At 46.2% G+C, this 23534-nt stretch overlaps 7 non-coding genes across 7 annotated transcripts; all 7 read left to right on the top strand.

Annotated features, from left to right (window-relative positions):
- The first annotated feature begins 292 nt into the window (after positions 1-292).
- On the top strand, positions 293-364 carry Trnai-aau (transfer RNA isoleucine (anticodon AAU)). Its single transcript has one exon. It is a non-coding gene; the product is annotated as a tRNA-Ile (tRNA).
- A 2951-nt stretch (positions 365-3315) lies between these two features.
- Positions 3316-3387, top strand: Trnai-aau (transfer RNA isoleucine (anticodon AAU)). The gene has a single exon. It is a non-coding gene; the product is annotated as a tRNA-Ile (tRNA).
- Positions 3388-4828: 1441 nt separating this feature from the next.
- On the top strand, positions 4829-4900 carry Trnai-aau (transfer RNA isoleucine (anticodon AAU)). Its single transcript has one exon. It is a non-coding gene; the product is annotated as a tRNA-Ile (tRNA).
- A 5991-nt stretch (positions 4901-10891) lies between these two features.
- Trnai-aau (transfer RNA isoleucine (anticodon AAU)) lies at positions 10892-10963 on the top strand. Its single transcript has one exon. It is a non-coding gene; the product is annotated as a tRNA-Ile (tRNA).
- A 1447-nt stretch (positions 10964-12410) lies between these two features.
- On the top strand, positions 12411-12482 carry Trnai-aau (transfer RNA isoleucine (anticodon AAU)). Its single transcript has one exon. It is a non-coding gene; the product is annotated as a tRNA-Ile (tRNA).
- Positions 12483-16970: 4488 nt separating this feature from the next.
- Positions 16971-17042, top strand: Trnai-aau (transfer RNA isoleucine (anticodon AAU)). Its single transcript has one exon. It is a non-coding gene; the product is annotated as a tRNA-Ile (tRNA).
- A 6004-nt stretch (positions 17043-23046) lies between these two features.
- On the top strand, positions 23047-23118 carry Trnai-aau (transfer RNA isoleucine (anticodon AAU)). The gene has a single exon. It is a non-coding gene; the product is annotated as a tRNA-Ile (tRNA).
- Positions 23119-23534: the final 416 nt, after the last annotated feature.

Consider the following 23534-nt stretch of genomic DNA (forward strand, 5'->3'; position numbering starts at 1 on the left):
TTAACGAGATTTAATGGAAATAGCAACTTTAAACTTTGCCTACGTCTCTGTCAGACGCAAGGAAGCTGTATTTGAAGGTGAAGGTGATTTTGTAGACATGTGTGAAAGACATGTTCTGAAATGCAAGTGTTGTTGATTGGAGAGCACATCGGTTACGTGTCAGATGTGTAGCCAAGCAGTAATTTGTCGCCATAGCTGCAAATATTAGCCGGTAATATGAAGTGTTGTCAGCTAAAGTCTGATGATGCAGACGACCGTAAGGACGAAGTACCCAAGAGTACCGCTAGGCCGCGCCTCTTTAGCTCAGTGGTAGAGCACTGGTCTAATAAACCAGGGGTCGTAAGTTCGATCCTCACAGGAGAAAGATGGATTTTGGAAATCAGTTGCGCGTCGTGGCCTTATAGCAAACAGTACCTGTGATGACGAACAATTAGCGACAGGCGTTTTTTTAAGAATCACTCTCAGATGCGATTAAGGCGAATGGCGCAGATAAAGCATTTGCCAAAGCGGTACAGCGTAAGGTGAAACGAGGCAGTCTGAATTACATTTTATAGATGTATTTCTCACATATCTCAGAGCCTCTCGCGATATTCGTCGTCGTCGTCGTCGCCGCCGCCGCCGCTTCTGCAGAAGTAGCAAATGACCAGCGTAGCAAATGCAGCGAGGGTCGCCCTGCCTTCGATTCCGAATGCACAAAGTGTGTGGTCTTGTTTCTCAGTCTATATTTGGTCGGTCTCGTCAGAGGTTGAATGTAACGAATGGGTGGGAAAGAGCAAGGGGCAGCGGCTGTGTAGAACGAAAACACAAATCCTCAGGGGTGTGAGCGTTTCGAGATGAGTCGTATACATGTAAATGTTGGTCGTCAGTGACCGTGTGGCCTAATGGATAAGGCGTCGGACTTCGGATCTGAAGATTACAGGTTCGAATGCTGTCACGCTTGTGTTGTTCCAGTTCTGAAAAAGAAACGTAACGTTTTAATGTAGCAATTGAGCAGTACGAAACCGTCTGAATGTTGCTGCTGACCATTTTTTGCTTGGAGATGCTCTTGAGGTTGAAACACACACAACAAGACCGGTGTTAACTAGCGAAATGGTCGGCAGAGTGCCGACACAGCGAGTTTTGACTATCACTTGCACATCTAAAACAACGTCGGAAAGTAACTCGTTCGGCTTTTGAGTTACATAAAGTATGTGCGTTAATTTTGACGCCACTAGCTGTGCATGTTGTCATGCAATTTCTTTACCTCTCAGAAATGATTATGACATAAAAGTGAAGTACGTGACGAGTGTGACGTTAGGAAAACATTAGGCATCATGGAGAGATTCTGTATGGGACCACCCAACCCAAACGAGTACTGTGTGACGTGCTACCCGGCAGGTATTCACCGAGGTAGCCGGCTAGCTCAGTCGGTAGAGCGTCAGACTCTTAATCCCAGGGTCGTGGGTTCGAGCCAGACGCTGGGCGGAACGGAATTTTGTTCCGCTGCAGGTGTAAATTACCGTTTTTCTGATTAACGAGATTTAATGGAAATAGCAACTTTAAACTTTGCCTACGTCTCTGTCAGTCGCAAGGAAGCTGTATTTGAAGGTGAAGGTGATTTTGTAGACATGTGTGAAAGACATGTTCTGATATGCAAGTGTTGTTGTTTGGAGAGCACATCGGTTACGTGTCAGATGTGTAGCCAAACAGTAATTTGTCGCCATAGCTGCAAATATTAGCCGGTAATATGAAGTGTTGTCAGCTAAAGTCTGATGATGCAGACGACCGTAAGGACGAAGTACCCAAGAGTACCGCTAGGCCGCGCCTCTTTAGCTCAGTGGTAGAGCACTGGTCTAATAAACCAGGGGTCGTAAGTTCCATCCTCACAGGAGAAAGATGAATTTTGGAAATCAGTTGCGCGTCGTGGCCTTATAGCAAACAGTACCTATGATGACGAACAATTAGCGACAGGCGTTTTTTTAAGAATCACTCTCAGATGCGATTAAGGCTAATGGCGCAGATAAAGCATTTGCCAAAGCGGTACAGCATAAGGTGAAACGAGGCAGTCTGAATTACATTTTATAGATGTATTTCTCACATATCTCAGAGCCTCTCGCGATATTCGTCGTCGTCGTCGTCGTCGCCGCCGCCGCCGCTTCTGCAGAAGTAGCAAATGACCAGCGTAGCAAATGCAGCGAGGGTCGCCCTGCCTTCGATTCCGAATGCACAAAGTGTGTGGTCTTGTTTCTCAGTCTATATTTGGTCGGTCTCGTCAGAGGTTGAATGTAACGAATGGGTGGGAAAGAGCAAGGGGCAGCGGCTGTGTAGAACGAAAACACAAATCCTCAGGGGTGTGAGCGTTTCGAGATGAGTCGTATACATGTAAGTGTTGGTCGTCAGTGACCGTGTGGCCTAATGGATAAGGCGTCGGACTTCGGATCTGAAGATTACAGGTTCGAATGCTGTCACGCTTGTGTTGTTCCAGTTCTGAAAAAGAAACGTAACGTTTTAATGTAGCAATTGAGCAGTACGAAACCGTCTGAATGTTGCTGTTGACCATTTTTTGCTTGGAGATGCTCTTGAGCTTGAAACACACACAACAAGACCGGTGTTAACTAGCGAAATGGTCGGCAGAGTGCCGACACAGCGAGTTTTGACTATCACCTGCACATCTAAAACAACGTCGGAAAGTAACTCGTTCGGCTTTTGAGTCACATAAAGTATGTGCGTTAATTTTGACGCCACTAGCCGTGCATGTTGTCATGCAATTTCTTTACCTCTCAGAAATGATTATGACATAAAAGTGAAGTACGTGACGAGTGTGACGTTAGGAAAACATTAGGCATCATGGAGAGATTCTGTATGGGACCACCCAACCCAAACGAGTACTGTGTGACGTGCTACCCGGCAGGTATTCACCGAGGTAGCCGGCTAGCTCAGTCGGTAGAGCGACAGACTCTTAATCCCAGGGTCGTGGGTTCGAGCCAGACGCTGGGCGAAACGGAATTTTGTTCCGCTGCAGGTGTAAATTACCGTTTTTCTGATTAACGAGATTTAATGGTAATAGCAACTTTAAACTTTGCCTACGTCTCTGTCAGTCGCAAGGAAGCTGTATTTGAAGGTGAAGGTGATTTTGTAGACATGTGTGAAAGACATGTTCTGAAATGCAAGTGTTGTTGTTTGGAGAGCACATCGGTTACGTGTCAGATGTGTAGCCAAGCAGTAATTTGTCGCCATAGCTGCAAATATTAGCCGGTAATATGAAGTGTTGTCAGCTAAAGTCTGATGATGCAGACGACCGTAAGGACGAAGTACCCAAGAGTACCGCTAGGCCGCGCCTCTTTAGCTCAGTGGTAGAGCACTGGTCTAATAAACCAGGGGTTGTAAGTTCCATCCTCACAGGAGGAAAATGAATTTTGGAAATCAGTTGCGCGTCGTGGCCGTATAGCAAACAGTACCTGTGATGACGAACAATTAGCGACAGGCGTTTTTTTAAGAATTACTCTCAGATGCGATTAAGGCAAATGGCGCAGATAAAGCATTTGCCAAAGCGGTACAGCATAAGGTGGGACGAGGCAGTCTGAATTACATTTTATAGATGTATTTCTCACATATCTCAGAGTCTCTCGCGATATTCGTCGTCGTCGTCGTCGTCGCCGCCGCCGCCGCTTCTGCAGAAGTAGCAAATGGCAATCGTAGCAAATGCAGCGAGGGTCGCCCTGCCTTCGATTCCGAATGCACAAAGTGTGTGGTCTTGTTTCTCAGTCTATATTTGGTCGGTCTCGTCAGAGGTTGAATGTAACGAATGGGTGGGAAAGAGCAAGGGGCAGCGGCTGTGTAGAACGAAAACACAAATCCTCAGGGGTGTGAGCGTTTCGAGATGAGTCGTATACATGTAAATGTTGGTCGTCAGTGACCGTGTGGCCTAATGGATAAGGCGTCGGACTTCGGATCTGAAGATTACAGGTTCGAATGCTGTCACGCTTGTGTTGTTCCAGTTCTGAAAAAGAAACGTAACGTTTTAATGTAGCAATTGAGCAGTACGAAACCGTCTGAATGTTGCTGTTGACCATTTTTTGCTTGGAGATGCTCTTGAGCTTGAAACACACACAACAAGACCGGTGTTAACTAGCGAAATGGTCGGCAGAGTGCCGACACAGCGAGTTTTGACTATCACCTGCACATCTAAAACAACGTCGGAAAGTAACTCGTTCGGCTTTTGAGTCACATAAAGTATGTGCGTTAATTTTGACGCCACTAGCCGTGCATGTTGTCATGCAATTTCTTTACCTCTCAGAAATGATTATGACATAAAAGTGAAGTACGTGACGAGTGTGACGTTAGGAAAACATTAGGCATCATGGAGAGATTCTGTATGGGACCACCCAACCCAAACGAGTACTGTGTGACGTGCTACCCGGCAGGTATTCACCGAGGTAGCCGGCTAGCTCAGTCGGTAGAGCGTCAGACTCTTAATCCCAGGGTCGTGGGTTCGAGCCAGACGCTGGGCGAAACGGAATTTTGTTCCGCTGCAGGTGTAAATTACCGTTTTTCTGATTAACGAGATTTAATGGTAATAGCAACTTTAAACTTTGCCTACGTCTCTGTCAGTCGCAAGGAAGCTGTATTTGAAGGTGAAGGTGATTTTGTAGACATGTGTGAAAGACATGTTCTGAAATGCAAGTGTTGTTGTTTGGAGAGCACATCGGTTACGTGTCAGATGTGTAGCCAAGCAGTAATTTGTCGCCATAGCTGCAAATATTAGCCGGTAATATGAAGTGTTGTCAGCTAAAGTCTGATGATGCAGACGACCGTAAGGACGAAGTACCCAAGAGTACCGCTAGGCCGCGCCTCTTTAGCTCAGTGGTAGAGCACTGGTCTAATAAACCAGGGGTTGTAAGTTCCATCCTCACAGGAGGAAAATGAATTTTGGAAATCAGTTGCGCGTCGTGGCCGTATAGCAAACAGTACCTGTGATGACGAACAATTAGCGACAGGCGTTTTTTTAAGAATTACTCTCAGATGCGATTAAGGCAAATGGCGCAGATAAAGCATTTGCCAAAGCGGTACAGCATAAGGTGGGACGAGGCAGTCTGAATTACATTTTATAGATGTATTTCTCACATATCTCAGAGTCTCTCGCGATATTCGTCGTCGTCGTCGCCGCCGCCGCCGCTTCTGCAGAAGTAGCAAATGGCAATCGTAGCAAATGCAGCGAGGGTCGCCCTGCCTTCGATTCCGAATGCACAAAGTGTGTGGTCTTGTTTCTCAGTCTATATTTGGTCGGTCTCGTCAGAGGTTGAATGTAACGAATGGGTGGGAAAGAGCAAGGGGCAGCGGCTGTGTAGAACGAAAACACAAATCCTCAGGGGTGTGAGCGTTTCGAGATGAGTCGTATACATGTAAATGTTGGTCGTCAGTGACCGTGTGGCCTAATGGATAAGGCGTCGGACTTCGGATCTGAAGATTACAGGTTCGAATGCTGTCACGCTTGTGTTGTTCCAGTTCTGAAAAAGAAACATAACGTTTTAATGTAGCAATTGAGCAGTACGAAACCGTCTGAATGTTGCTGTTGACCATTTTTTGCTTGGAGATGCTCTTGAGCTTGAAACACACACAACAAGACCGGTGTTAACTAGCGAAATGGTCGGCAGAGTGCCGACACAGCGAGTTTTGACTATCACCTGCACATCTAAAACAACGTCGGAAAGTAACTCGTTCGGCTTTTGAGTCACATAAAGTATGTGCGTTAATTTTGACGCCACTAGCCGTGCATGTTGTCATGCAATTTCTTTACCTCTCAGAAATGATTATGACATAAAAGTGAAGTACGTGACGAGTGTGACGTTAGGAAAACATTAGGCATCATGGAGAGATTCTGTATGGGACCACCCAACCCAAACGAGTACTGTGTGACGTGCTACCCGGCAGGTATTCACCGAGGTAGCCGGCTAGCTCAGTCGGTAGAGCGTCAGACTCTTAATCCCAGGGTCGTGGGTTCGAGCCAGACGCTGGGCGAAACGGAATTTTGTTCCGCTGCAAGTGTAAATTACCGTTTTTCTGATTAACGAGATTTAATGGAAATAGCAACTTTAAACTTTGCCTACGTCTCTGTCAGTCGCAAGGAAGCTGTATTTGAAGGTGAAGGTGATTTTGTAGACATGTGTGAAAGACATGTTCTGAAATGCAAGTGTTGTTGTTTTGAGAGCACATCGGTTACGTGTCAGATGTGTAGCCAAGCAGTAATTTGTCGCCATAGCTGCAAATATTAGCCGGTAATATGAAGTGTTGTCAGCTAAAGTCTGATGATGCAGACGACCGTAAGGACGAAGTACCCAAGAGTACTGCTAGGCCGCGCCTCTTTAGCTCAGTGGTAGAGCACTGGTCTAATAAACCAGGGGTCGTAAGTTCCATCCTCACAGGAGAAAAATGAATTTTGGAAATCAGTTGCGCGTCGTGGCCGTATAGCAAACAGTACCTGTGATGACGAACAATTAGCGACAGGCGTTTTTTTAAGAATTACTCTCAGATGCGATTAAGGCAAATGGCGCAGATAAAGCATTTGCCAAAGCGGTACAGCATAAGGTGGGACGAGGCAGTCTGAATTACATTTTATAGATGTATTTCTCACATATCTCAGAGTCTCTCGCGATATTCGTCGTCGTCGTCGTCGTCGTCGTCGTCGCCGCCGCCGCTTCTGCAGAAGTAGCAAATGGCAATCGTAGCAAATGCGGCGAGGGACGCCCTGCCTTCGATTCCGAATGCACAAAGTGTGTGGTCTTGTTTCTCAGTCTATATTTGGTCGGTCACGTCAGAGGTTGAATGTAACGAATGGGTGGGAAAGAGCAAGGGGCAGCGGCTGTGTAGAACGAAAACGCAAATCCTCAGGGGTGTGAGCGTTTCGAGATGAGTCGTATACATGTAAATGTTGGTCGTCAGTGACCGTGTAGCCTAATGGATAAGGCGTAGGACTTCGGATCTGAAGATTACAGGTTCGAATGCTGTCACGCTTGTGTTTTTCCAGTTCTGAAAAAGAAACATAACGTTTTAATGTAGCAATTGAGCAGTACGAAACCGTCTGAATGTTGCTGTTGACCATTTTTTGCTTGGAGATGCTCTTGAGCTTGAAACACACACAACAAGACCGGTGTTAACTAGCGAAATGGTCGGCAGAGTGCCGACACAGCGAGTTTAGACTATCACCTGCACATCTAAAACAACGTCGGAAAGTAACTCGTTCGGCTTTTGAGTCACATAAAGTATGTGCGTTAATTTTGACGCCACTAGCCGTGCATGTTGTCATGCAATTTCTTTACCTCTCAGAAATGATTATGACATAAAAGTGAAGTACGTGACGAGTGTGACGTTAGGAAAACATTAGGCATCATGGAGAGATTCTGTATGGGACCACCCAACCCAAACGAGTACTGTGTGACGTGCTACCCGGCAGGTATTCACCGAGGTAGCCGGCTAGCTCAGTCGGTAGAGCGTCAGACTCTTAATCCCAAGGTCGTGGGTTCGAGCCAGACGCTGGGCGAAACGGAATTTTGTTCCGCTGCAAGTGTAAATTACCGTTTTTCTGATTAACGAGATTTAATGGAAATAGCAACTTTAAACTTTGCCTACGTCTCTGTCAGTCGCAAGGAAGCTGTATTTGAAGGTGAAGGTGATTTTGTAGACATGTGTGAAAGACATGTTCTGAAAGGCAAGTGTTGTTGTTTGGAGAGCACATCGGTTACGTGTCAGATGTGTAGCCAAGCAGTAATTTGTCGCCATAGCTGCAAATATTAGCCGGTAATATGAAGTGTTGTCAGCTAAAGTCTGATGATGCAGACGACCGTAAGGACGAAGTACCCAAGAGTACTGCTAGGCCGCGCCTCTTTAGCTCAGTGGTAGAGCACTGGTCTAATAAACCAGGGGTCGTAAGTTCCATCCTCACAGGAGAAAAATGAATTTTGGAAATCAGTTGCGCGTCGTGGCCGTATCGCAAACAGTACCTGTGATGACGAACAATTAGCGACAGGCGTTTTTTTAAGAATTACTCTCAGATGCGATTAAGGCAAATGGCGCAGATAAAGCATTTGCCAAAGCGGTACAGCATAAGGTGGGACGAGGCAGTCTGAATTACATTTTATAGATGTATTTCTCACATATCTCAGAGTCTCTCGCGATATTCGTCGTCGTCGTCGTCGTCGTCGTCGTCGCCGCCGCCGCTTCTGCAGAAGTAGCAAATGGCAATCGTAGCAAATGCGGCGAGGGACGCCCTGCCTTCGATTCCGAATGCACAAAGTGTGTGGTCTTGTTTCTCAGTCTATATTTGGTCGGTCACGTCAGAGGTTGAATGTAACGAATGGGTGGGAAAGAGCAAGGGGCAGCGGCTGTGTAGAACGAAAACGCAAATCCTCAGGGGTGTGAGCGTTTCGAGATGAGTCGTATACATGTAAATGTTGGTCGTCAGTGACCGTGTAGCCTAATGGATAAGGCGTAGGACTTCGGATCTGAAGATTACAGGTTCGAATGCTGTCACGCTTGTGTTTTTCCAGTTCTGAAAAAGAAACATAACGTTTTAATGTAGCAATTGAGCAGTACGAAACCGTCTGAATGTTGCTGTTGACCATTTTTTGCTTGGAGATGCTCTTGAGCTTGAAACACACACAACAAGACCGGTGTTAACTAGCGAAATGGTCGGCAGAGTACCGACACAGCGAGTTTTGACTATCACTTGCACATCTAAAACAACGTCGGAAAGTAACTCGTTCGGCTTTTGAGTCACATAAAGTATGTGCGTTAATTTTGACGCCACTAGCTCTGCATGTTGTCATGACACTAGATCGCGTGTTGAAATGTTTATGACATAAAAGTGAAGTACGTGACGAGTGTGACGTTAGGAAAACATTAGGCATCATGGAGAGATTCTGTATGGGACCACCCAACCCAAACGAGTACTGTGTGACGTGCTACCCGGCAGTGTATTCACCGAGGTAGCCGGCTAGCTCAGTCGGTAGAGCGTCAGACTCTTAATCCAAGGGTCGTGGGTTCGAGCCACACGCTGGGCGAAACGGAATTTTGTTCCGCTGCAGGTGTAAATTACCGTTTTTCTGATTAACGAGATTAATGGAAATAGCAACTTTAAACTTTGCCTACGTCTCTGTCAGTCGCAAGGAAGCTGTATTTGAAGGTGAAGGTGATTTTGTAGACATGTGTGAAAGACATGTTCTGAAATGCAAGTGTTGTTGATTGGAGAGCACATCGGTTACGTGTCAGATGTGTAGCCAAGCAGTAATTTGTCGCCATAGCTGCAAATATTAGCCGGTAATATGAAGTGTTGTCAGCTAAAGTCTGATGATGCAGACGACCGTAAGGACGAAGTACCCAAGAGTACCGCTAGGCCGCGCCTCTTTAGCTCAGTGGTAGAGCACTGGTCTAATAAACCAGGGGTCGTAAGTTCGATCCTCACAGAGAAAGATGAATTTTTGGAAATCAGTTGCGCGTCGTGGCCGTATAGCAAACAGTACCTGTGATGACGAACAATTAGCGACAGGCGTTTTTTTTAAGAATTACTCTCAGATGCGATTAAGGCAAATGGCGCAGATAAAGCATTTGCCAAAGCGGTACAGCATAAGGTGGGACGAGGCAGTCTGAATTACATTTTATAGATGTATTTCTCACATATCTCAGAGTCTCTCGCGATATTCGTCGTCGTCGTCGTCGTCGTCGTCGCCGCCGCCGCCGCTTCTGCAGAAGTAGCAAATGGCAATCGTAGCAAATGCGGCGAGGACGCCCTGCCTTCGATTCCGAATGCACAAAGTGTGTGGTCTTGTTTCTCAGTCTATATTTGGTCGGTCACGTCAGAGGTTGAATGTAACGAATGGGTGGGAAAGAGCAAGGGGCAGCGGCTGTGTAGAACGAAAACGCAAATCCTCAGGGGTGTGAGCGTTTCGAGATGAGTCGTATACATGTAAATGTTGGTCGTCAGTGACCGTGTAGCCTAATGGATAAGGCGTAGGACTTCGGATCTGAAGATTACAGGTTCGAATGCTGTCACGCTTGTGTTTTTCCAGTTCTGAAAAAAAAACATAACGTTTTAATGTAGAAATTGAGCAGTACGAAACCGTCTGAATGTTGCTGTTGACCATTTTTTGCTTGGAGATGCTCTTGAGCTTGAAACACACACAACAAGACCGGTGTTAACTAGCGAAATGGTCGGCAGAGTACCGACACAGCGAGTTTTGACTATCACTTGCACATCTAAAACAACGTCGGAAAGTAACTCGTTCGGCTTTTGAGTCACATAAAGTATGTGCGTTAATTTTGACGCCACTAGCTCTGCATGTTGTCATGCAATTTCTTTACCTCTCAGAAATGATTATGACATAAAAGTGAAGTACGTGACGAGTGTGACGTTAGGAAAACATTAGGCATCATGGAGAGATTCTGTATGGGACCACCCAACCCAAACGAGTACTGTGTGACGTGCTACCCGGCAGGTATTCACCGAGGTAGCCGGCTAGCTCAGTCGGTAGAGCGTCAGACTCTTAATCCCAGGGTCGTGGGTTCGAGCCACACGCTGGGCGAAACGGAATTTTGTTCCGCTGCAGGTGTAAATTACCGTTTTTCTGATTAACGAGATTTAATGGAAATAGCAACTTTAAACTTTGCCTACGTCTCTGTCAGTCGCAAGGAAGCTGTATTTGAAGGTGAAGGTGATTTTGTAGACATGTGTGAAAGACATGTTCTGAAATGCAAGTGTTGTTGATTGGAGAGCACATCGGTTACGTGTCAGATGTGTAGCCAAGCAGTAATTTGTCGCCATAGCTGCAAATATTAGCCGGTAATATGAAGTGTTGTCAGCTAAAGTCTGATGATGCAGACGACCGTAAGGACGAAGTACCCAAGAGTACCGCTAGGCCGCGCCTCTTTAGCTCAGTGGTAGAGCACTGGTCTAATAAACCAGGGGTCGTAAGTTCGATCCTCACAGGAGAAAGATGAATTTTGGAAATCAGTTGCGCGTCGTGGCCGTATAGCAAACAGTACCTGTGATGACGAACAATTAGCGACAGGCGTTTTTTTAAGAATTACTCTCAGATGCGATTAAGGCAAATGGCGCAGATAAAGCATTTGCCAAAGCGGTACAGCATAAGGTGGGACGAGGCAGTCTGAATTACATTTTATAGATGTATTTCTCACATATCTCAGAGTCTCTCGCGATATTCGTCGTCGTCGTCGTCGTCGTCGTCGCCGCCGCCGCCGCTTCTGCAGAAGTAGCAAATGGCAATCGTAGCAAATGCGGCGAGGGACGCCCTGCCTTCGATTCCGAATGCACAAAGTGTGTGGTCTTGTTTCTCAGTCTATATTTGGTCGGTCACGTCAGAGGTTGAATGTAACGAATGGGTGGGAAAGAGCAAGGGGCAGCGGCTGTGTAGAACGAAAACGCAAATCCTCAGGGGTGTGAGCGTTTCGAGATGAGTCGTATACATGTAAATGTTGGTCGTCAGTGACCGTGTAGCCTAATGGATAAGGCGTAGGACTTCGGATCTGAAGATTACAGGTTCGAATGCTGTCACGCTTGTGTTTTTCCAGTTCTGAAAAAAAAACATAACGTTTTAATGTAGAAATTGAGCAGTACGAAACCGTCTGAATGTTGCTGTTGACCATTTTTTGCTTGGAGATGCTCTTGAGGTTGAAACACACACAACAAGACCGGTGTTAACTAGCGAAATGGTCGGCAGAGTGCCGACACAGCGAGTTTTGACTATCACTTGCACATCTAAAACAACGTCGGAAAGTAACTCGTTCGGCTTTTGAGTCACATAAAGTATGTGCGTTAATTTTGACGCCACTAGCTGTGCATGTTGTCATGCAATTTCTTTACCTCTCAGAAATGATTATGACATAAAAGTGAAGTACGTGACGAGTGTGACGTTAGGAAAACATTAGGCATCATGGAGAGATTCTGTATGGGACCACCCAACCCAAACGAGTACTGTGTGACGTGCTACCCGGCAGGTATTCACCGAGGTAGCCGGCTAGCTCAGTCGGTAGAGCGTCAGACTCTTAATCCCAGGGTCGTGGGTTCGAGCCAGACGCTGGGCGGAACGGAATTTTGTTCCGCTGCAAGTGTAAATTACCGTTTTTCTGATTAACGAGATTTAATGGAAATAGCAACTTTAAACTTTGCCTACGTCTCTGTCAGTCGCAAGGAAGCTGTATTTGAAGGTGAAGGTGATTTTGTAGACATGTGTGAAAGACATGTTCTGAAAGGCAAGTGTTGTTGTTTGGAGAGCACATCGGTTACGTGTCAGATGTGTAGCCAAGCAGTAATTTGTCGCCATAGCTGCAAATATTAGCCGGTAATATGAAGTGTTGTCAGCTAAAGTCTGATGATGCAGACGACCGTAAGGACGAAGTACCCAAGAGTACCGCTAGGCCGCGCCTCTTTAGCTCAGTGGTAGAGCACTGGTCTAATAAACCAGGGGTCGTAAGTTCGATCCTCACAGGAGAAAGATGAATTTTGGAAATCAGTTGCGCGTCGTGGCCGTATAGCAAACAGTACCTGTGATGACGAACAATTAGCGACAGGCGTTTTTTTAAGAATTACTCTCAGATGCGATTAAGGCAAATGGCGCAGATAAAGCATTTGCCAAAGCGGTACAGCATAAGGTGGGACGAGGCAGTCTGAATTACATTTTATAGATGTATTTCTCACATATCTCAGAGTCTCTCGCGATATTCGTCGTCGTCGTCGTCGTCGTCGTCGCCGCCGCCGCCGCTTCTGCAGAAGTAGCAAATGGCAATCGTAGCAAATGCGGCGAGGGACGCCCTGCCTTCGATTCCGAATGCACAATGTGTGTGGTCTTGTTTCTCAGTCTATATTTGGTCGGTCACGTCAGAGGTTGAATGTAACGAATGGGTGGGAAAGAGCAAGGGGCAGCGGCTGTGTAGAACGAAAACGCAAATCCTCAGGGGTGTGAGCGTTTCGAGATGAGTCGTATACATGTAAATGTTGGTCGTCAGTGACCGTGTAGCCTAATGGATAAGGCGTAGGACTTCGGATCTGAAGATTACAGGTTCGAATGCTGTCACGCTTGTGTTTTTCCAGTTCTGAAAAAAAAACATAACGTTTTAATGTAGAAATTGAGCAGTACGAAACCGTCTGAATGTTGCTGTTGACCATTTTTTGCTTGGAGATGCTCTTGAGGTTGAAACACACACAACAAGACCGGTGTTAACTAGCGAAATGGTCGGCAGAGTGCCGACACAGCGAGTTTTGACTATCACTTGCACATCTAAAACAACGTCGGAAAGTAACTCGTTCGGCTTTTGAGTCACATAAAGTATGTGCGTTAATTTTGACGCCACTAGCTGTGCATGTTGTCATGCAATTTCTTTACCTCTCAGAAATGATTATGACATAAAAGTGAAGTACGTGACGAGTGTGACGTTAGGAAAACATTAGGCATCATGGAGAGATTCTGTATGGGACCACCCAACCCAAACGAGTACTGTGTGACGTGCTACCCGGCAGGTATTCACCGAGGTAGCCGGCTAGCTCAGTCGGTAGAGCGTCAGACTCTTAATCCCAGGGTCGTGGGTTCGAGCCAGACGCTGGGCGGAACGGAATTTTGTTCCGCTGCAAGTGTAAATTACCGTTTTTCTGATTAACGAGATTTAATGGAAATAGCAACTTTAAACTTTGCCTACGTCTCTGTCAGTCGCAAGGAAGCTGTATTTGAAGGTGAAGGTGATTTTGTAGACATGTGTGAAAGACATGTTCTGAAAGGCAAGTGTTGTTGTTTGGAGAGCACATCGGTTACGTGTCAGATGTGTAGCCAAGCAGTAATTTGTCGCCATAGCTGCAAATATTAGCCGGTAATATGAAGTGTTGTCAGCTAAAGTCTGATGATGCAGACGACCGTAAGGACGAAGTACCCAAGAGTACTGCTAGGCCGCGCCTCTTTAGCTCAGTGGTAGAGCACTGGTCTAATAAACCAGGGGTCGTAAGTTCCATCCTCACAGGAGAAAAATGAATTTTGGAAATCAGTTGCGCGTCGTGGCCGTATAGCAAACAGTACCTGTGATGACGAACAATTAGCGACAGGCGTTTTTTTAAGAATTACTCTCAGATGCGATTAAGGCAAATGGCGCAGATAAAGCATTTGCCAAAGCGGTACAGCATAAGGTGGGACGAGGCAGTCTGAATTACATTTTATAGATGTATTTCTCACATATCTCAGAGTCTCTCGCGATATTCGTCGTCGTCGTCGTCGTCGTCGTCGTCGTCGCCGCCGCCGCTTCTGCAGAAGTAGCAAATGGCAATCGTAGCAAATGCGGCGAGGGACGCCCTGCCTTCGATTCCGAATGCACAAAGTGTGTGGTCTTGTTTCTCAGTCTATATTTGGTCGGTCACGTCAGAGGTTGAATGTAACGAATGGGTGGGAAAGAGCAAGGGGCAGCGGCTGTGTAGAACGAAAACGCAAATCCTCAGGGGTGTGAGCGTTTCGAGATGAGTCGTATACATGTAAATGTTGGTCGTCAGTGACCGTGTAGCCTAATGGATAAGGCGTAGGACTTCGGATCTGAAGATTACAGGTTCGAATGCTGTCACGCTTGTGTTTTTCCAGTTCTGAAAAAGAAACATAACGTTTTAATGTAGCAATTGAGCAGTACGAAACCGTCTGAATGTTGCTGTTGACCATTTTTTGCTTGGAGATGCTCTTGAGCTTGAAACACACACAACAAGACCGGTGTTAACTAGCGAAATGGTCGGCAGAGTACCGACACAGCGAGTTTTGACTATCACTTGCACATCTAAAACAACGTCGGAAAGTAACTCGTTCGGCTTTTGAGTCACATAAAGTATGTGCGTTAATTTTGACGCCACTAGCTCTGCATGTTGTCATGCAATTTCTTTACCTCTCAGAAATGATTATGACATAAAAGTGAAGTACGTGACGAGTGTGACGTTAGGAAAACATTAGGCATCATGGAGAGATTCTGTATGGGACCACCCAACCCAAACGAGTACTGTGTGACGTGCTACCCGGCAGGTATTCACCGAGGTAGCCGGCTAGCTCAGTCGGTAGAGCGTCAGACTCTTAATCCCAGGGTCGTGGGTTCGAGCCAGACGCTGGGCGGAACGGAATTTTGTTCCGCTGCAAGTGTAAATTACCGTTTTTCTGATTAACGAGATTTAATGGAAATAGCAACTTTAAACTTTGCCTACGTCTCTGTCAGTCGCAAGGAAGCTGTATTTGAAGGTGAAGGTGATTTTGTAGACATGTGTGAAAGACATGTTCTGAAAGGCAAGTGTTGTTGTTTGGAGAGCACATCGGTTACGTGTCAGATGTGTAGCCAAGCAGTAATTTGTCGCCATAGCTGCAAATATTAGCCGGTAATATGAAGTGTTGTCAGCTAAAGTCTGATGATGCAGACGACCGTAAGGACGAAGTACCCAAGAGTACTGCTAGGCCGCGCCTCTTTAGCTCAGTGGTAGAGCACTGGTCTAATAAACCAGGGGTCGTAAGTTCCATCCTCACAGGAGAAAAATGAATTTTGGAAATCAGTTGCGCGTCGTGGCCGTATAGCAAACAGTACCTGTGATGACGAACAATTAGCGACAGGCGTTTTTTTAAGAATTACTCTCAGATGCGATTAAGGCAAATGGCGCAGATAAAGCATTTGCCAAAGCGGTACAGCATAAGGTGGGACGAGGCAGTCTGAATTACATTTTATAGATGTATTTCTCACATATCTCAGAGTCTCTCGCGATATTCGTCGTCGTCGTCGTCGTCGTCGTCGTCGCCGCCGCCGCTTCTGCAGAAGTAGCAAATGGCAATCGTAGCAAATGCGGCGAGGGACGCCCTGCCTTCGATTCCGAATGCACAAAGTGTGTGGTCTTGTTTCTCAGTCTATATTTGGTCGGTCACGTCAGAGGTTGAATGTAACGAATGGGTGGGAAAGAGCAAGGGGCAGCGGCTGTGTAGAACGAAAACGCAAATCCTCAGGGGTGTGAGCGTTTCGAGATGAGTCGTATACATGTAAATGTTGGTCGTCAGTGACCGTGTAGCCTAATGGATAAGGCGTAGGACTTCGGATCTGAAGATTACAGGTTCGAATGCTGTCACGCTTGTGTTTTTCCAGTTCTGAAAAAGAAACATAACGTTTTAATGTAGCAATTGAGCAGTACGAAACCGTCTGAATGTTGCTGTTGACCATTTTTTGCTTGGAGATGCTCTTGAGCTTGAAACACACACAACAAGACCGGTGTTAACTAGCGAAATGGTCGGCAGAGTACCGACACAGCGAGTTTTGACTATCACTTGCACATCTAAAACAACGTCGGAAAGTAACTCGTTCGGCTTTTGAGTCACATAAAGTATGTGCGTTAATTTTGACGCCACTAGCTCTGCATGTTGTCATGCAATTTCTTTACCTCTCAGAAATGATTATGACATAAAAGTGAAGTACGTGACGAGTGTGACGTTAGGAAAACATTAGGCATCATGGAGAGATTCTGTATGGGACCACCCAACCCAAACGAGTACTGTGTGACGTGCTACCCGGCAGGTATTCACCGAGGTAGCCGGCTAGCTCAGTCGGTAGAGCGTCAGACTCTTAATCCCAGGGTCGTGGGTTCGAGCCACACGCTGGGCGAAACGGAATTTTGTTCCGCTGCAGGTGTAAATTACCGTTTTTCTGATTAACGAGATTTAATGGAAATAGCAACTTTAAACTTTGCCTACGTCTCTGTCAGTCGCAAGGAAGCTGTATTTGAAGGTGAAGGTGATTTTGTAGACATGTGTGAAAGACATGTTCTGAAATGCAAGTGTTGTTGATTGGAGAGCACATCGGTTACGTGTCAGATGTGTAGCCAAGCAGTAATTTGTCGCCATAGCTGCAAATATTAGCCGGTAATATGAAGTGTTGTCAGCTAAAGTCTGATGATGCAGACGACCGTAAGGACGAAGTACCCAAGAGTACCGCTAGGCCGCGCCTCTTTAGCTCAGTGGTAGAGCACTGGTCTAATAAACCAGGGGTCGTAAGTTCGATCCTCACAGGAGAAAGATGAATTTTGGAAATCAGTTGCGCGTCGTGGCCGTATAGCAAACAGTACCTGTGATGACGAACAATTAGCGACAGGCGTTTTTTTAAGAATTACTCTCAGATGCGATTAAGGCAAATGGCGCAGATAAAGCATTTGCCAAAGCGGTACAGCATAAGGTGGGACGAGGCAGTCTGAATTACATTTTATAGATGTATTTCTCACATATCTCAGAGTCTCTCGCGATATTCGTCGTCGTCGTCGTCGTCGTCGTCGCCGCCGCCGCCGCTTCTGCAGAAGTAGCAAATGGCAATCGTAGCAAATGCGGCGAGGGACGCCCTGCCTTCGATTCCGAATGCACAAAGTGTGTGGTCTTGTTTCTCAGTCTATATTTGGTCGGTCACGTCAGAGGTTGAATGTAACGAATGGGTGGGAAAGAGCAAGGGGCAGCGGCTGTGTAGAACGAAAACGCAAATCCTCAGGGGTGTGAGCGTTTCGAGATGAGTCGTATACATGTAAATGTTGGTCGTCAGTGACCGTGTAGCCTAATGGATAAGGCGTAGGACTTCGGATCTGAAGATTACAGGTTCGAATGCTGTCACGCTTGTGTTTTTCCAGTTCTGAAAAAAAAACATAACGTTTTAATGTAGAAATTGAGCAGTACGAAACCGTCTGAATGTTGCTGTTGACCATTTTTTGCTTGGAGATGCTCTTGAGGTTGAAACACACACAACAAGACCGGTGTTAACTAGCGAAATGGTCGGCAGAGTGCCGACACAGCGAGTTTTGACTATCACTTGCACATCTAAAACAACGTCGGAAAGTAACTCGTTCGGCTTTTGAGTCACATAAAGTATGTGCGTTAATTTTGACGCCACTAGCTGTGCATGTTGTCATGCAATTTCTTTACCTCTCAGAAATGATTATGACATAAAAGTGAAGTACGTGACGAGTGTGACGTTAGGAAAACATTAGGCATCATGGAGAGATTCTGTATGGGACCACCCAACCCAAACGAGTACTGTGTGACGTGCTACCCGGCAGGTATTCACCGAGGTAGCCGGCTAGCTCAGTCGGTAGAGCGTCAGACTGTTAATCCCAGGGTCGTGGGTTCGAGCCAGACGCTGGGCGGAACGGAATTTTGTTCCGCTGCAAGTGTAAATTACCGTTTTTCTGATTAACGAGATTTAATGGAAATAGCAACTTTAAACTTTGCCTACGTCTCTGTCAGTCGCAAGGAAGCTGTATTTGAAGGTGAAGGTGATTTTGTAGACATGTGTGAAAGACATGTTCTGATATGCAAGTGTTGTTGTTTGGAGAGCACATCGGTTACGTGTCAGATGTGTAGCCAAGCAGTAATTTGTCGCCATAGCTGCAAATATTAGCCGGTAATATGAAGTGTTGTCAGCTAAAGTCTGATGATGCAGACGACCGTTAGGACGAAGTACCCAAGAGTACCGCTAGGCCGCGCCTCTTTAGCTCAGTGGTAGAGCACTTATCTAATAAACCAGGGGTCGTAAGTTCCATCCTCACAGGAGAAAGATGAATTTTGGAAATCAGTTGCGCGTCGTGGCCTTATAGCAAACAGTACCTGTGATGACGAACAATTAGCGACAGGCGTTTTTTTAAGAATCACTCTCAGATGCGATTAAGGCGAATGGCGCAGATAAAGCATTTGCCAAAGCGGTACAGCATAAGGTGAAACGAGGCAGTCTGAATTACATTTTATAGATGTATTTCTCACATATCTCAGAGCCTCTCGCGATATTCGTCGTCGTCGTCGTCGTCGTCGCCGCCGCCGCCGCCGCTTCTGCAGAAGTAGCAAATGACCAGCGTAGCAAATGCAGCGAGGGTCGCCCTGCCTTCGATTCCGAATGCACAAAGTGTGTGGTCTTGTTTCTCAGTCTATATTTGGTCGGTCTCGTCAGAGGTTGAATGTAACGAATGGGTGGGAAAGAGCAAGGGGCAGCGGCTGTGTAGAACGAAAACACAAATCCTCAGGGGTGTGAGCGTTTCGAGATGAGTCGTATACATGTAAATGTTGGTCGTCAGTGACCGTGTGGCCTAATGGATAAGCCGTCGGACTTCGGATCTGAAGATTACAGGTTCGAATGCTGTCACGCTTGTGTTGTTCCAGTTCTGAAAAAGAAACATAACGTTTTAATGTAGCAATTGAGCAGTACGAAACCGTCTGAATGTTGCTGTTGACCATTTTTTGCTTGGAGATGCTCTTGAGCTTGAAACACACACAACAAGACCGGTGTTAACTAGCGAAATGGTCGGCAGAGTGCCGACACAGCGAGTTTTGACTATCACCTGCACATCTAAAACAACGTCGGAAAGTAACTCGTTCGGCTTTTGAGTCACATAAAGTATGTGCGTTAATTTTGACGCCACTAGCCGTGCATGTTGTCATGCAATTTCTTTACCTCTCAGAAATGATTATGACATAGAAGTGAAGTACGTGACGAGTGTGACGTTAGGAAAACATTAGGCATCATGGAGAGATTCTGTATGGGACCACCCAACCCAAACGAGTACTGTGTGACGTGCTACCCGGCAGGTATTCACCGAGGTAGCCGGCTAGCTCAGTCGGTAGAGCGTCAGACTCTTAATCCCAGGGTCGTGGGTTCGAGCCAGACGCTGGGCGAAACGGAATTTTGTTCCGCTGCAAGTGTAAATTACCGTTTTTCTGATTAACGAGATTTAATGGAAATAGCAACTTTAAACTTTGCCTACGTCTCTGTCAGTCGCAAGGAAGCTGTATTTGAAGGTGAAGGTGATTTTGTAGACATGTGTGAAAGACATGTTCTGAAATGCAAGTGTTGTTGTTTTGAGAGCACATCGGTTACGTGTCAGATGTGTAGCCAAGCAGTAATTTGTCGCCATAGCTGCAAATATTAGCCGGTAATATGAAGTGTTGTCAGCTAAAGTCTGATGATGCAGACGACCGTAAGGACGAAGTACCCAAGAATACTGCTAGGCCGCGCCTCTTTAGCTCAGTGGTAGAGCACTGGTCTAATAAACCAGGGGTCGTAAGTTCCATCCTCACAGGAGAAAAATGAATTTTGGAAATCAGTTGCGCGTCGTGGCCGTATAGCAAACAGTACCTGTGATGACGAACAATTAGCGACAGGCGTTTTTTTAAGAATTACTCTCAGATGCGATTAAGGCAAATGGCGCAGATAAAGCATTTGCCAAAGCGGTACAGCATAAGGTGGGACGAGGCAGTCTGAATTACATTTTATAGATGTATTTCTCACATATCTCAGAGTCTCTCGCGATATTCGTCGTCGTCGTCGTCGTCGTCGTCGTCGCCGCCGCCGCTTCTGCAGAAGTAGCAAATGGCAATCGTAGCAAATGCGGCGAGGGACGCCCTGCCTTCGATTCCGAATGCACAAAGTGTGTGGTCTTGTTTCTCAGTCTATATTTGGTCGGTCACGTCAGAGGTTGAATGTAACGAATGGGTGGGAAAGAGCAAGGGGCAGCGGCTGTGTAGAACGAAAACGCAAATCCTCAGGGGTGTGAGCGTTTCGAGATGAGTCGTATACATGTAAATGTTGGTCGTCAGTGACCGTGTAGCCTAATGGATAAGGCGTAGGACTTCGGATCTGAAGATTACAGGTTCGAATGCTGTCACGCTTGTGTTTTTCCAGTTCTGAAAAAGAAACATAACGTTTTAATGTAGCAATTGAGCAGTACGAAACCGTCTGAATGTTGCTGTTGACCATTTTTTGCTTGGAGATGCTCTTGAGCTTGAAACACACACAACAAGACCGGTGTTAACTAGCGAAATGGTCGGCAGAGTGCCGACACAGCGAGTTTAGACTATCACCTGCACATCTAAAACAACGTCGGAAAGTAACTCGTTCGGCTTTTGAGTCACATAAAGTATGTGCGTTAATTTTGACGCCACTAGCCGTGCATGTTGTCATGCAATTTCTTTACCTCTTAGAAATGATTATGACATAAAAGTGAAGTACGTGACGAGTGTGACGTTAGGAAAACATTAGGCATCATGGAGAGATTCTGTATGGGACCACCCAACCCAAACGAGTACTGTGTGACGTGCTACCCGGCAGGTATTCACCGAGGTAGCCGGCTAGCTCAGTCGGTAGAGCGTCAGACTCTTAATCCCAAGGTCGTGGGTTCGAGCCAGACGCTGGGCGAAACGGAATTTTGTTCCGCTGCAAGTGTAAATTACCGTTTTTCTGATTAACGAGATTTAATGGAAATAGCAACTTTAAACTTTGCCTACGTCTCTGTCAGTCGCAAGGAAGCTGTATTTGAAGGTGAAGGTGATTTTGTAGACATGTGTGAAAGACATGTTCTGAAAGGCAAGTGTTGTTGTTTGGAGAGCACATCGGTTACGTGTCAGATGTGTAGCCAAGCAGTAATTTGTCGCCATAGCTGCAAATATTAGCCGGTAATATGAAGTGTTGTCAGCTAAAGTCTGATGATGCAGACGACCGTAAGGACGAAGTACCCAAGAGTACTGCTAGGCCGCGCCTCTTTAGCTCAGTGGTAGAGCACTGGTCTAATAAACCAGGGGTCGTAAGTTCCATCCTCACAGGAGAAAAATGAATTTTGGAAATCAGTTGCGCGTCGTGGCCGTATAGCAAACAGTACCTGTGATGACGAACAATTAGCGACAGGCGTTTTTTTAAGAATTACTCTCAGATGCGATTAAGGCAAATGGCGCAGATAAAGCATTTGCCAAAGCGGTACAGCATAAGGTGGGACGAGGCAGTCTGAATTACATTTTATAGATGTATTTCTCACATATCTCAGAGTCTCTCGCGATATTCGTCGTCGTCGTCGTCGTCGTCGTCGTCGCCGCCGCCGCTTCTGCAGAAGTAGCAAATGGCAATCGTAGCAAATGCGGCGAGGGACGCCCTGCCTTCGATTCCGAATGCACAAAGTGTGTGGTCTTGTTTCTCAGTCTATATTTGGTCGGTCACGTCAGAGGTTGAATGTAACGAATGGGTGGGAAAGAGCAAGGGGCAGCGGCTGTGTAGAACGAAAACGCAAATCCTCAGGGGTGTGAGCGTTTCGAGATGAGTCGTATACATGTAAATGTTGGTCGTCAGTGACCGTGTAGCCTAATGGATAAGGCGTAGGACTTCGGATCTGAAGATTACAGGTTCGAATGCTGTCACGCTTGTGTTTTTCCAGTTCTGAAAAAGAAACATAACGTTTTAATGTAGCAATTGAGCAGTACGAAACCGTCTGAATGTTGCTGTTGACCATTTTTTGCTTGGAGATGCTCTTGAGCTTGAAACACACACAACAAGACCGGTGTTAACTAGCGAAATGGTCGGCAGAGTACCGACACAGCGAGTTTTGACTATCACTTGCACATCTAAAACAACGTCGGAAAGTAACTCGTTCGGCTTTTGAGTCACATAAAGTATGTGCGTTAATTTTGACGCCACTAGCTCTGCATGTTGTCATGCAATTTCTTTACCTCTCAGAAATGATTATGACATAAAAGTGAAGTACGTGACGAGTGTGACGTTAGGAAAACATTAGGCATCATGGAGAGATTCTGTATGGGACCACCCAACCCAAACGAGTACTGTGTGACGTGCTACCCGGCAGGTATTCACCGAGGTAGCCGGCTAGCTCAGTCGGTAGAGCGTCAGACTCTTAATCCCAGGGTCGTGGGTTCGAGCCACACGCTGGGCGAAACGGAATTTTGTTCCGCTGCAGGTGTAAATTACCGTTTTTCTGATTAACGAGATTTAATGGAAATAGCAACTTTAAACTTTGCCTACGTCTCTGTCAGTCGCAAGGAAGCTGTATTTGAAGGTGAAGGTGATTTTGTAGACATGTGTGAAAGACATGTTCTGAAATGCAAGTGTTGTTGATTGGAGAGCACATCGGTTACGTGTCAGATGTGTAGCCAAGCAGTAATTTGTCGCCATAGCTGCAAATATTAGCCGGTAATATGAAGTGTTGTCAGCTAAAGTCTGATGATGCAGACGACCGTAAGGACGAAGTACCCAAGAGTACCGCTAGGCCGCGCCTCTTTAGCTCAGTGGTAGAGCACTGGTCTAATAAACCAGGGGTCGTAAGTTCGATCCTCACAGGAGAAAGATGAATTTTGGAAATCAGTTGCGCGTCGTGGCCGTATAGCAAACAGTACCTGTGATGACGAACAATTAGCGACAGGCGTTTTTTTAAGAATTACTCTCAGATGCGATTAAGGCAAATGGCGCAGATAAAGCATTTGCCAAAGCGGTACAGCATAAGGTGGGACGAGGCAGTCTGAATTACATTTTATAGATGTATTTCTCACATATCTCAGAGTCTCTCGCGATATTCGTCGTCGTCGTCGTCGTCGTCGTCGTCGCCGCCGCCGCTTCTGCAGAAGTAGCAAATGGCAATCGTAGCAAATGCGGCGAGGGACGCCCTGCCTTCGATTCCGAATGCACAAAGTGTGTGGTCTTGTTTCTCAGTCTATATTTGGTCGGTCACGTCAGAGGTTGAATGTAACGAATGGGTGGGAAAG

Source organism: Schistocerca gregaria, unplaced genomic scaffold (genome assembly GCF_023897955.1).
Source record: "Schistocerca gregaria isolate iqSchGreg1 unplaced genomic scaffold, iqSchGreg1.2 ptg000169l, whole genome shotgun sequence".
NCBI lineage: Eukaryota > Metazoa > Arthropoda > Insecta > Orthoptera > Acrididae > Schistocerca > Schistocerca gregaria.